The sequence below is a fragment of the Dermacentor variabilis genome, chromosome 6, assembly GCF_050947875.1.
Source record: "Dermacentor variabilis isolate Ectoservices chromosome 6, ASM5094787v1, whole genome shotgun sequence".
NCBI lineage: Eukaryota > Metazoa > Arthropoda > Arachnida > Ixodida > Ixodidae > Dermacentor > Dermacentor variabilis.
The window spans coordinates 4,432,138-4,445,215 of record NC_134573.1 but is presented as its reverse complement, the minus strand read 5'-3'; the positions used below and the strand labels follow the sequence as shown (position 1 = coordinate 4,445,215).

Genomic DNA, 13,078 nt, shown 5'->3' with positions numbered 1-13,078 from the left:
TTGGCATATGAGGCAGGACCGGACGTACTGGCGAACGAAGCGGTACATACCGCGCCAGTAGTACCGAAGCTGGATGCGAGAGTATGTCTTTAAGACACCAGCGTGGCCGCATTGGGGATCGTCGTGGAACGTGGCGCAGATGTCAGGGCGCAGGTGTCGGGGTATAACAAGCAACCACTTGCGACCGCTCGAATTGTAGTTGCGGCGGTACAGCAGGTTATCCCGAATGATGAAGTGCGCGGCTTGACGACGGAGCGTCCGAGAAATTGGCGCTGGCGACTGACTAGACAGGAAGTCAATAAGCGAAGAGATCCATGGGTCCTTGCGCTGCTCTGATGGCATGTCGGTAATGTTGAGGGCGAAGGCTCCATGTGTGGAAATAGACGAGTGGACAGGACCGGAGGGCAGGGGTGACCGGGATAGAGCGTCTGCGTCTGAATGTTTTCGGCCGGAGCGATAAACAACGCGGATGTCGTACTCTTGCAGGCGCAATGCCCAACGGGCGAGCCGACCAGTTGGATCTTTTAATGAAGATAACCAGCATAGGGCATGATGGTCGGTCACGATGTCAAATGGACGCCCGTACACATAAGGACGAAATTTTCCGATTGCCCAAATGATGGCCAGACATTCCTTTTCGGTAACCGAGTAGTTCGCCTCGGCTTTGGTAAGGGTGCGGCTGGCATACGCGACGACGTACTCTTCGAAGCCATCCTTGCGTTGTGCAAGAACAGCGCCGAGCCCGACACCGCTAGCGTCCGTATGGATCTCAGTTGGTGCAGATGGATCGAATTGTGGCAGTACTGGAGGAGAGGTGAGAACGCGTCGCAGTTCTTGGAATGCGTCGTCGCATGCCGGGGACCAGGCTGATAGGTCAGAACTACCGGTGAGAAGCTGCGTCAAGGGGGCGATGATAGAGGCGAAGTTACGGATGAAGCGCCGGAAATATGAGCACAAGCCGATGAAACTGCGAAGCTCTTTCATGGTGGTTGGTTTGGGGAACTCGGTTACGGCGCTAAGTTTCGTGGGGTCCGGGAGGATACCGTCTGTGGAAACTACATGACCGAGAATAGTAAGTGTGCGAGCGCCGAAGTGGCATTTCTTCAGATTGAGTTGCAGTCCTGCAGTGGAGAGGCACGCAAGGACTTGCTCGAGGCGGCTGAGGTGCGTCGCAAAGTCGGTGGAAAAAACCACAATGTCATCCAAATAACAGAGGCACGTTTTCCACTTCAGCCCTCGAAGAATGCTATCCATCATTCGCTCGAAAGTGGCAGGCGCGTTGCAGAGGCCGAACGGCATGACGGTGAATTCATATAGCCCATCAGGAGTTACAAAGGCTGTCTTTTGGCGATCGGCCTCTGCCATTGGCACTTGCCAATACCCGGAGCGTAGATCCAGCGAGGAAAAGAATTCCGCTCCCTGCAGACTGTCCAAGGCATCGTCGATGCGGGGCAGAGGATAGACATCTTTGCGCGTTATTCGATTAAGGCGGCGATAGTCGACGCAGAACCGAATGGAGCCGTCTTTTTTTTTAACAAGGACAACCGGAGATGCCCAGGGACTGTTAGAGGGCTGGATGATGCCACGCTCCAGCATGTCGTCAACGTGATGGTCGATGACACGGCGTTCAGCGGCCGACACACGATACGGACGCTGGCGCAATGGTGTTTGTTGGCCGGTGTCGATACGGTGAACGACTGCGGACGCCCGGCCCAAGGATGGTTGGCCAATGTCAAATGAAGCACGAAAACGCTGGAGGAGCTTGATGATTTCGGTGTGCTGCGCAGGTGTGAGTTCTGCGTCGACGGCACGAGCGAAGACGTCTACAGGGGCATCGGTCGCGGCGGGAGGAGTTACGGCACAAATCGGAAGTGATGCCGTATCACCAAACATGGTGGCCGGAAGAATGCTATCGAAAGCTTCAGCGGTACCCAGGCACTCGTCACGGAGTAGGGATGATGGGCAGGCGGACGGATTGCACACGTAAAGGGCAGCAGAACCTTCGCAAAAAGTGACGACAGCAAACGGAAGAAGAAAGTTCCGGCGGCGCGCACAAGTGGTCGACGGCGTAAAAAGGACAGATGAGTTCGCAACAGAGCTACATAACACAGGAACCAGAGCGGCGGAGAAAGGTGCAATATCGATGTCAGAGGCGGCAACAACTTTAGGAGAATAATGGTCGTCAGGGTCAAAACACGGCACTGATTACGTAAGTTCGCAACGAGCGCAGTCGATAAGAGCTTGATTTACAGATAGGAAATTCCAACCAAGAATAACGTCGTGCGAGGAACGAGGCAGGACGACAAATTCGATAACATGCATAACGCTTTGAATGACAACCCGGGCTGTGCACGACGCTGAAGGCTGAACGCGATGCGAGGTTGCCGTACGCAGAGAAAGAGAGGTAAGGGGAATGGTCACTTTGTTCAAATTGCGGCAGAGCTTCTCACTAATAATAGAAACGGCGGCTCCGGTGTCGATAAGTGCGTGTACGGTGACGCCGTCTACGGACAGTTCAATTTCGTTCGCCGGCGCAGAATGAGGCCTTGAAATGTTCGACGGAAACGCAGTTCTTGCCTCTGGAACTGCGACTGCTAGTTTTCCTCTCGGGCTGGGCTGGGTCGGCGAACCATCGGGGAAATGGATCGGCGACGTGGGGAAGGCGACCGGCGTGAATCGAAGGGGAGGCGACTGTAAGAGGTGTCCGGAGGAAGGTTAGATTGGTCCTGACGCGGAAGTCGAGCAGGCCTGTAGCTTGAGGCACCCCCACTGTCAGGTAAACGGGGGCTGCGACGGCGGCAGAATCGTGCTACGTGGCCCGGAAAATGGCATGAATAACATATTGGCCGGTTATCAGGTGTTCGCCACGGGTTGACGACAGGGGCTCCAGCAGCCGAGTAAGGAACGACTATCGGACGCGAAGGTGGCGGCGGTACATGGAAGGTGCCGGTGGCCCGGTAGGAATCAGGAGCCGGAGGAGTGTAAGGCCGCGCGACAACGTCAGCGTACGTTAGCGGTCCAGCTGCAGGCTGCGGAGGAGGGGCAGATGGCAGCGCCGCGGCAACTTGCGTCTGAATGACGTGACGAAGCGAAGGAGCCAGGGTTGTCGACGGCTCGGGTGCGCTATTCGCCAGAGAGAGTTGGCGTGCGACTTCCTGGCGGATGAACTGCTTTATCTCCGGCATTAAAGCAGAGATGTCGGCAGCGTCGCGACCGAAGTCCAACGGGGAGAGATCCGCAGTGTCCTGCTGAGCAGCGCGTGTTGATGCACGTTGCTTGCGCAGCTCGTCGTACTGCTGGCAAAGCTGTATGAGTTCGGCAATCGTCCGGGGACTCTTCGCGACGAGCATTTGAAAGGCATGCTCATCGATGCCTTTCATGACGTGCTTGATCTTGTCTGCTTCATCCATGGATGAGTTGACGCGCTTGCAGAGCGAGAGCACGTCTTCAATGTAACTGGTGAAGGTCTCGTCCTGGCGTTGAGCTCGACCACGCAAGCGCTGCTCAGCGCGAAGCCGGCGAACTGCGGGACGGCCGAAGACCTCAGCCAAAGTCGCCGTGAAAGCCGACCAGGTGGTAAAATCGGCTTCGTGATTGCGGAACCATAGGTTGGCCACGTCAGTCAAGTAAAATATGACATTTGTGAGCTTGGCGCGGTCGTCCCACTTATTATAGGCGCTTACACGGTCATATTCGGCGAGCCAGTCTTCCACGTCGTGGTCGTCTGTGCCGCTAAATATAGCCGGATCGCGCTGGCGGATAACACCAGAGCAGACGATGGCCGGGGGCACGGGAGCAGCAGCCTGGGACGGTCCCGGTTCATCCATTGTAACAGCTGGTAGTAGCGTCCGACTGCGGAGTTCCAGGATGTTGAAGAGAAACCCAGCAGCTCCACCAAATGCAACGGGGGGTGTTCGCCTAGCAGCACTAGCTCTAGGTTGCGGCGGTAGGCTTAAAACAGGTCGGTGCTATCTCGAAACGGGGAAGCAAACACACCTTGTCGTCTTCTTCTCATCCACTAGCACCATGCCCGCTGCCCAGTGCCTTCAGTACACTATTATTAAATTATTTATCGGATATATATGAATCCCGCTGTGTGTATCGTGCTCCCTGAAGCATGACGCAACGTTTGAATCAACAAACGCATGAACAAAAATTTTGACGTCTCCACCCCTTTAGAAGAAATTCTATTTTCAGTCTTATAGACCAAGACGTCTATAGCCGTTTGTAGCCGTTTAAAGAAGTTTTTAAGAGGTTCTGTGTTTCGTGGGATCCCAAGCGGTCGTGCCTTTCCTCAGCTGCGCAGCGAATGTTCATCACTGAGTAATTGGCTCCTGTGTCAACTAGAGAAGTGACTTTCCGACCGTCGATAGCCACTTCTAAGTCGGATGTCTTGGCTCTTGCATTGCACGTCGGCCTCGGCGTCGGGTTACGGCTTCGTCGCGTATTCGAGTCGCGGGTGGGGCGTATCGTCGAAGAGTTTCTGGGTAGCGGCGTCGTTTCGAAGGCAGTTCGCGTCGTGGTCGGGGTTGTCATTTTCTGCGGCGTCGGTGCGGCGAGTGGGGCTTCTTCATGCTGTGTAGCGGGTGTAGCGTCATCATGGAGCGTTGTCAGTGGAGGATCTTCGGCGTTTCGTTCGTGAGCAACCTCACCTCCAGAGGTTGCCGTCTTTAGTTTCCCCTACGGGGGCTCGGAGACCTTCCCAGTACCGCGGCTGCGTAGCTGCGGCGTGGCGACGCAAAGCGCGACGTTGACGGCGATGGTGAGCGCGAAAGGCGGTTCGGCGTGTACTCCTCTCGACGCAGGTACTCGTCGATTTACTGCGGACGTTGGCCGAAGCGTGGTCGTGGGACGTCAACGGCAAATCCTCGAAGACCGATACGTCGGTACGGGCAGTGACGAAGAATATGGCCGGCCTCACCGCAATGGAAGCACAACGGCCGGTTGTCGGAAGTCCTCCAGGCGTCACATTTCCTGGGGCTTGAGCGTTGCTCGTAGGCTGGCCGGGCGGGGGCAGGGAGGCGGTGTCCGGGAACAAGTTGTTCATGTCGGACATGATGTAGTGGTCGTTGGGGCTGAGGAGTGCGTACTACAGCGGCGTACGTCATGGCCTGGGGTTCTGTGGCCGTCGGGGTGCCAAGTGCCTGTTGCACTTCTTCCCGTACCGCATCCATGAGAATTGCTGCTTGCGGCTGTGCGGAAGATGGCAGTAATCGGCGTAGCTCCTCGCGAACAATTTCGCGGATCACTTCCCGCAAGTTGTCGCTGGTGGTGGTCGTCGTGTCCGGATGGATAGCACAAACAGAGGAAGGGCAGTTGTACTGCCGAGCCCGGACGTCGAGGGTCTTCTCAATCGTGCTGGCTTCTTGCATGAATTCCTCGACTGTTTTTGGCGGCTGGCGGACGAGGCGCATTAAAACTGAACGCCGCGCATTAAAAACTGAACTTTCTTTTCCTCGGTCATCTCGGGGTCGGCGCGGCGAAATAGGCGCTTCATTTCTTCGACGTAACCACGGACAGGCTCATTTGGCGGCTGGATCCTGGACTCGAGGAGTCGTTCGGCTCTTTCTTTCCTCATGACGCTGCTGAATACCTTCAATAGTTCCCTCTTGAATAGCTCCCATGTCGTTAGGGACGACTCGGGGTTTTCGTACCACGTGCGTGCGGAGCCCACCAATGAGAAAAATAACTGTCCAATTTTTGCCGCATCATCCCACTTGTTGAACGATGCCACGCGCTCAAATTGGTCCAACCATTCTTCGCGGTCTTCGCCTAGGGATCCATTGAAGGTTGGCGGCCCCCGCGGCTGCTGCAATATGATCGGTGTCGATATCTTCGGCGAGGTTGCGGTACTCGTAGCGGCGTCTTTTCGCTTTCTGGTGCGGTCCGGCAAGGTCCCGAACTCAGGATCCTCTCCCTGGAGACGTCGGCTGGCTCGCTGAACTGCTGGCGCGTCCTCGGGTGCGAAGCGCTGAGGGCTGGCTTCACGACTTGAAGGACGCGTCCGGAACATGGAAGGCTACCCCGCACCTCCACCAGATGTCACGTAGTGGTGACGGCAGTCGCAGGGACGATGAGGACGGACAAAAGTTCGTCGAAAGAAGACTGTTTATTGGACTGACTTGCGCCCACAATGCCCTGAATTACCCGGCGGCGGCGAGGCGACCAGCGTGCTCGGCGGTCGTCGAACAGAATGCCCGCCGCTGTCGTCTGCGCTCAATTTAAAGCGCGTATTGGCGCGTCTCAACTAGGCGCGTCTTGCGTCACATGGCGGCAGCGCGTCTTGCGTTGCGTCGCGTGGCGGCAGACTTGTGGAGTGAGCAAGCACTGCACAGATTCGCGGCAATATTGACACGTATACTTATCTTTATCGGTCAACCACGTTTCGCCGCCTAACAAATGTAATCGCACAGCGTGGGACGCGCCTGCATGTATTCGAAGTTTCTGGAAAGTTATCGATGCTTCTAACCGCTGTATGTTGTCACCGAACCTTATGTTATCTGATTTCATCACCTGACGCGAATGGTGTAGAACTTTGTGGAAGGCACGCGGATCCGAACGATTAGTCTGGAACATTCGACGACTGCTCTATAAAAGCCGACGCGCTTGACCCGCAGATCAGATTTCCGACGATCGCCTACCGTGCTCGCCGCTATCGTTGTGCTATAAGTGTAGCCTGTTTTTGTGGGCACAGGTTCGCCCAATAAAAGCTAGTTTTGTATTCCACCGTATTGCTGCTTTATTCACCGTCACTACCACGTGACATCTGGTGGAGGTGCTTGTGCGTTCATGTACCGAACGCCCCCGCAAAGCCGCGATCCAAGCCCGAAGCCCGAGGACAGAACCAAAATCGCCCAAGACCAGCGTGCTAGCCGCAGACTGCAAGGACTGCCCCCCAGAGCACGGACTTCTACCTGAGACGACAAAGGAGATCGTGGTCAAGACAACCCCAATGTCTGCCCCAGCGTCCCCCGTTATCCTACAACAACCTCGGGACCCACCAACCTTCCATGGAGCAGCAACTGAAGACCCGGAATCATGGCTGGAGACCTACGAACGAATCGCGACATTCAAGAACTGGGACTCCGACGACAAGCTGCGGCATGTCTACTTCGCCTTTGAAGACGCCGCCAGCAACGTTCTTAGACATACTTCAGTTTCGCACATAGAGTTAGTAGAACAACTCTAGAGGAAAAGCTGGGCCGGAAAAGTGGGAACCTCTAGGGCGCCGCCCTGTTGCTACTGGTCAATGTGGCCAGTGGAATTACTATTGAAAGAGCTGAAAACAAGTACAGGTCACCTTATGGTTTGTCATCTAAAAACGCATACCTGATGGCTTTATGAAGATGGTACGTCAATATTAAGTTTACAGAGAGCGATCGCTAAGTCCGTGACTTATGTAAATCACGATGTACGCATCATGCAATAAAAGGTGACGCGAATTTCGGTTTCGAATCTGTTTTTTGGATGCGTAGTAGTTTCGCACAGTTTAGGTTTGACATGCGATCGCGCGTCGACAGCGGACGCTATGGCACACTCGTGCCTTATGTGCCACCGAAGCCCCAAAGTGATCTGGCATATACCGTCACATGTAAGTAAACGAATGTATCTCCTTGTTGAGACTATCACGCGAGTATGCAGCTCTTGTGGTGCATCACAATCGTTTAATTGAGAAGCGTCACAGTAGAGCATTTTTCTACATGCGGAGCGGTGTTTTTATGTGCAGGTTTCCCTTCAGTAGGAAATTGCTGGACAGGCGGACCAGCGCACCGGAATTGTGCTGGCAAAGCCACAAGCAACTCATAGAATCTGTTCAATTGTTGCACTTTGAACAATCATGCTTCTACAAAGGCCACAGCAAAAAAACAGTGTGATGCCGAGTATTTCTGTGCCACGAAGTAATCAAGAGGCGAGTGCCTAATGCAGACGAAATCGAGTGCATCGAGACTTAGAACGACAGAAAGCTGAGCTAGTTGGTAAGGATTCATTATGCAAAACAGAGGTGAGGCGTGCAGACAGGACACAAGAGTAGAGAAGTGGACGGCGCTCGTGTTGTCCACTTCTCTACTCTTGTGTCCTGTCTGCACTCCTCACCTCCGTTTTGCATAACGAGTGCAGCAACCCACATATTAATAACGTAGGCGTTTTATTAACTGTGCAATATTTTCAACACTTCCTTGCATGCCATTTCATGTGGAATATCTTTTCTGGTCACAAATTTGTGCAGCGAATCTATTTGCATGATCGACTCCGCGCCTGTGGGACCGTTCACTTGCACTTGATGCTGAGTCTTTTACATGTATCCATAAACTGTAGATATTCACATCAGATCCCTGCGAGCATTTTCAAAATTCAATTATTTTAGACAACAGGCACATATGCAATACTGACATAATCTCAAATACCACTATGCCGCTGGGACACATTTTTGTTGACCATACTCGCAGGTAAAATAAGTAGAGCATGTGGACAGCTCCAGCTCATTTTCCTTAAATCAGTGTGTACAAGGGGTATGCAAAAATAATTTTTTTGTCGCGCACCGATTATTTTGCTCTATAAGCAAAAGAACCCACCACGTTAGTGTAACATATCTTGTACATCACACTAATATGTGCTTTAATTTACCAAGTGAGATGAGTTGCTTTTATGGCTCATTCAGTCAAATCACGCTGCAAGCTGCATTCATCAATCTTCTATTGGATTTTGCAAATGTTTAATGAAACATGTTTCCATTTTATGCAGATATGCAATGGCAAGCCCTTCCGTGTGTTCCAAAGGTAAAATTTAGGCTCTAAATTAAAGAAGACATTTCTAGTCAGAAACAAGCAAAAATGGTGAATGCAGAGTATCAGAAGCCCAAGGTACAGAAATTATGAGAAGTGCTGAATGATTTTAAGGAAAGAATGCTATTTCAAAATGCAAAACTCTTTAGTGGAGGTCAAGCAAGTCACTATAGGTAGAATACTCTGCAAAATTATGCGAGTGAGGGGATGTCAAACAATGGGTCAGGAAATGCATTGTTTTTCTTCAAAACAAAAGCTGATTGCCATTACATGAGTCACTTTCGCATCATGACACTGCTGCTTGATAAATTCAGAAATAAACCAAAAAACAAGACACGCAAAAATAAAAAACAATTTAATGATGCTCTATCCACACTGGGATAAATAAAAACAAACACATCAAATCTAATGTGGACATATTATATGCTTGTGAAACACTAGAGGAAAAATTCAGTTTCAAGCTATGGCACTTGCCGCATAGATGTGGGGGGCCTTGCGCTAATAGCGATAGTTACCACTGCATTTAGAAATTGAAAGCATTCATGCAGACAAGGACGATTCTTTATACTTTTGGCTACCACTTCAAATGCCTCCACCAAGTGTTACAATGCTGCACGCAGCCATACTAAGGATCTCGCTGCAACACCTGCTGGTAAAAAGCAGAAGCAGTCAAAGTGCTGGTGTGTTCTGGACACTATGCTTGAAAACTTTTAGGCAAGAAGAGTGCAAGAAGCAGACATAACAACTGCATTTATTTCCCTAATTCCCCATTTGAATGGGCTTTTCTTTTCGCTTAGATAATGCCTACGCCTAGCCACAGCACCTCTCTCATACAGACTCCGCAAGCCAAGAGGCCATGGAGGCAAATGCAGGTAAGAGGCAAGAAGCAATAGCACTGGTATCGACATTCATCTAATTTATTTCTTTTTCTTTCGTTGAAGACAGCCAGCACACCTCGAACAGCCACCTTGACTGCGGATGTGTCACCCTAGTCACGAAGGAAACATTTGAGGGAAAGCGACAAGCAATGTGATCAGCCACTTCTCCATGTAAACGATACTCTTTCTCTCGGATGACTCCTACGCCTCGCCACGCCAGCACACTTGTGCACAAAGATGCCGCGGAGGCACATGCAGGTCAGAGGCAAGAAGCAGTGGTACTGGTGTCGACATTCACCCAATTTCTTTTTCTTACACTGAGGCAGCCAGCACACCTCGAACAGCCACCTTGACTGCGGGTGTGTCAGTAGATTCCTGTTGTACATATGCTCATAATAAACTTCAGTAAACTTGAACTTGATAATAAGCTTGAAGGCAAATGGGACGTTGATGCATTGTTCTTTTGAACATTTATTGTACACATACAATATATGTTATACTTTGCAGTGCTACAGAGCGTATTTTGAAGCTTCCACCTATATTTTGCACCTTTAATTACGTATGTGTTGTGTGGCCCTCAATGCAGTACATGTTGTAGCAGCTGCTTTGTCTGTGTATCGCACATTGGCTTAAGCTCGTGATATCCATACTTCTCTCACATATACAAAAGTTCCATGTAGTCCTCAGTGTTACAAGAAAAAATGAAAGTAAACAATCCGATCGTGGAATTGTATTTATTACAGTGATTCCCATGACAGTTACTGACAAGTTGACAACTTGAACTGGTCAATCCGTCCACAACCTCCTCTATTTTTCAAATATAAAGGAGGCTGTGATCCGTCATGGCAAGGAATTGTATGTATACATTAAAAAAAGACGGGTGTGTGTGTGTTTGTAGTGGGGGGGGGGTATAGGATTAGAGCGGTACGAAAAAATGTACCAACACCGTCCTCTGGTCCCATTCCGTTAAGGTACCGTAACAAAGCGTATTATGCATAAAGTTCATACAACCAACTCTGATATTACTACACACGCCAGGCGACGCGAGCTACATTTGCCGTGACGCATTCGCGACTGCACCAGATGCCCTCCATATTATTCTCGTTAATCGTGCTCACTGCACCGAGGCAAAAGAAAGATCATGGGCGCAGGCGCCTTTAATGTATCTCGACCTTGCGAGGCACTGCTGCGCGTGCCAGGGGAGCTGTCCGTGCGAACACTCCCTGGCACACACCTGCCTCGGCGGCCCCAACCTACGTACCGTTCCGCTTCGAGCTTTGATCCCCCCACTGTCCCTTGGGTGCCCTGGAGTTCCTGCGCCGCCTGCTTTGTTATAATCTCAGGTGCTCTCCTGAGACTTCCGTTTGTCGGTTACAGGTACCCTACAGCTGGATCAGTACTTATAATAATAAAGAAACCCGATCTATCGTCGCAACGATAGATCGCGAAAGCGGCTTTTGCAACATATACCGCGCCCGTGCGAAAAGAATTACGGAACGCCAACGAGGAATCTGACCACAGCTTCGAGCTCGTAACCTCGTCGAGTGACACTCCTGCAACAGGCGTGACCGCTGAAAACCGCATACCGCCGGAAACTTCAACAGGATCATCCCTCGGTTGCATAACTGCCACCTGTACGGTCAACATGGACCACACCCACACCGTCCCGCAACATAGAACAAAGAACCAACTTATAAAGCCCAAACACACGGCTGCACCCACACATCACGACACTACAAGTATAGTGAACTAGAATACTTTCTAGTGGCGCGAACGGAAGGGAAATGGGCGCTCTTGACACGCCGGACGCCATTGACGGCCGCTCGAAGTCTTTGCGGCTTTGCGTTCGGTACGTTGCGCACGTTTTTCTGCTTGTGGCCTTGAAATTTCACGTGTGTTTCGCGTAGCACCAACGAAGACGTCTTATATCTCTTCGAAAGCACCATGTGAAGTACGCAATGGCAAAGAGAAAGACGGACTCTCACTGTTTTGCTCCAGGATGCCTGAGCGGCTATCCGGGTGCTCCCAAAGCATCTTTTTTTGCTGCTCCGAGGGACGAGGAGCATCGAAAAAAGTGGGAGCGGAGTTTGCGAAGACAGGACAAGCCTCTCACAGAAACCGCTGCGGTATGTGAGCACCACTTTGAGCCGCATTTCATTTTGCGCGACTACGTTCATGTGATCAACGGCAGCCAAGTGCGGATTCCACGCGGTAAGCCATCGCTGGCACCTGACGCGGTGCCTACGCTCTTGCCTGGTTGACCGGCCTATCTTTCCGTGAAGCCCGTGAGAGCAAGGACTCAGCGGAAAAGACCAGCTCCAGCAAGCGTGTCAACAAATAAGAAGAAGCGCCAGGATTCTGTCAGTAGCGCAGCGAACGACGACAATGAAATTGTGGACTCATCGGGAACTGAAGCGTTCACGACTGGTGCACTTCGTAGTTTAGAAGTTTCCCCTGAGTACTGGTGCCGATTTATGTACGATGTGGGCAATATTGATGCTGCAGATACTTTAATGCTCAGTGCAGAGTCCGACCATACATCGTGTGCTGTGGCATCAAGCGACCGCAGACTTATATTTTATATGGCTGGCTATGTAGCCAGAAAATGTATCCTCAGGACTAAATGTGAGGAATGCCTCAATCTCCTATTGATTAGCAAAGAAAAGTCGGAGGTATTAAATTTAGCTCAATTCACTCTCCTTAAGGACAACGGGGGCCTTTTGTACCCTGCAAGTGTGCTGTATCAGTTTGTGGCTGACCTTGAGAATGCCTTTACAGCATGTTTCAGCTTAAACGAGCTGCATTCAGACAGCATTTTGGATGTGCTGAGTACATTAACAGCTAAGCGAAATTAAAGCCTTGGGTGCGCGGACCACTGTCAAAATGTTGCAGCAGAAATGACTGCTTTCTACGTAACCACTCGCATGCACTTTTTCACAAAGAGTATTAATCAAAGCAATGACAAGAGGCGTCAGGCTTCAAAGCACCTGAAGTTGAGTAGATGCTCTTAGATCATGCGATCTTTAGTTTCACTCTAGAAAAAGAAATTGAAGCATTGTTAACTGATAACGTTGGGTCTTGCCTAGTTGTTCTTGCCTTTTGTGCGATGCTAATAAAATTTGCCGGCGTGAAACCTTGCCGTGTGCTTAAACACAACTTTATTGCCCTCCTCGTATTTTTTGCATGTTGTGCATGATCATCACAAATGAAAATAATGTTGGTGCGTAGCTTGTAGAAATGGTCTATAACAGATGTTCCTTGAAAAGAGAGCACTGATATGACACCACTAAAAATCCCCGGGTGGCTAGGTCCGAAAACGTACGTTTTGTTTGTGATCACTACCTGTCTAAAAAAAAAAACGTAACATCTCAAAGCTGCTCTCAAGAGCAGCTTTGCAATTGCGAAGCTGCCGAACAA

At 51.0% G+C, this 13,078-nt stretch overlaps 1 long non-coding RNA gene across 1 annotated transcript; it reads left to right on the top strand.

Moving 5' to 3' along the window:
* The first annotated feature begins 8,127 nt into the window (after positions 1–8,127).
* On the top strand, positions 8,128–10,077 carry LOC142584578 (uncharacterized). The gene is made up of 2 exons (XR_012828815.1): positions 8,128–9,655; positions 9,725–10,077. It is a non-coding gene; the product is annotated as an uncharacterized LOC142584578 (long non-coding RNA).
* Positions 10,078–13,078: the final 3,001 nt, after the last annotated feature.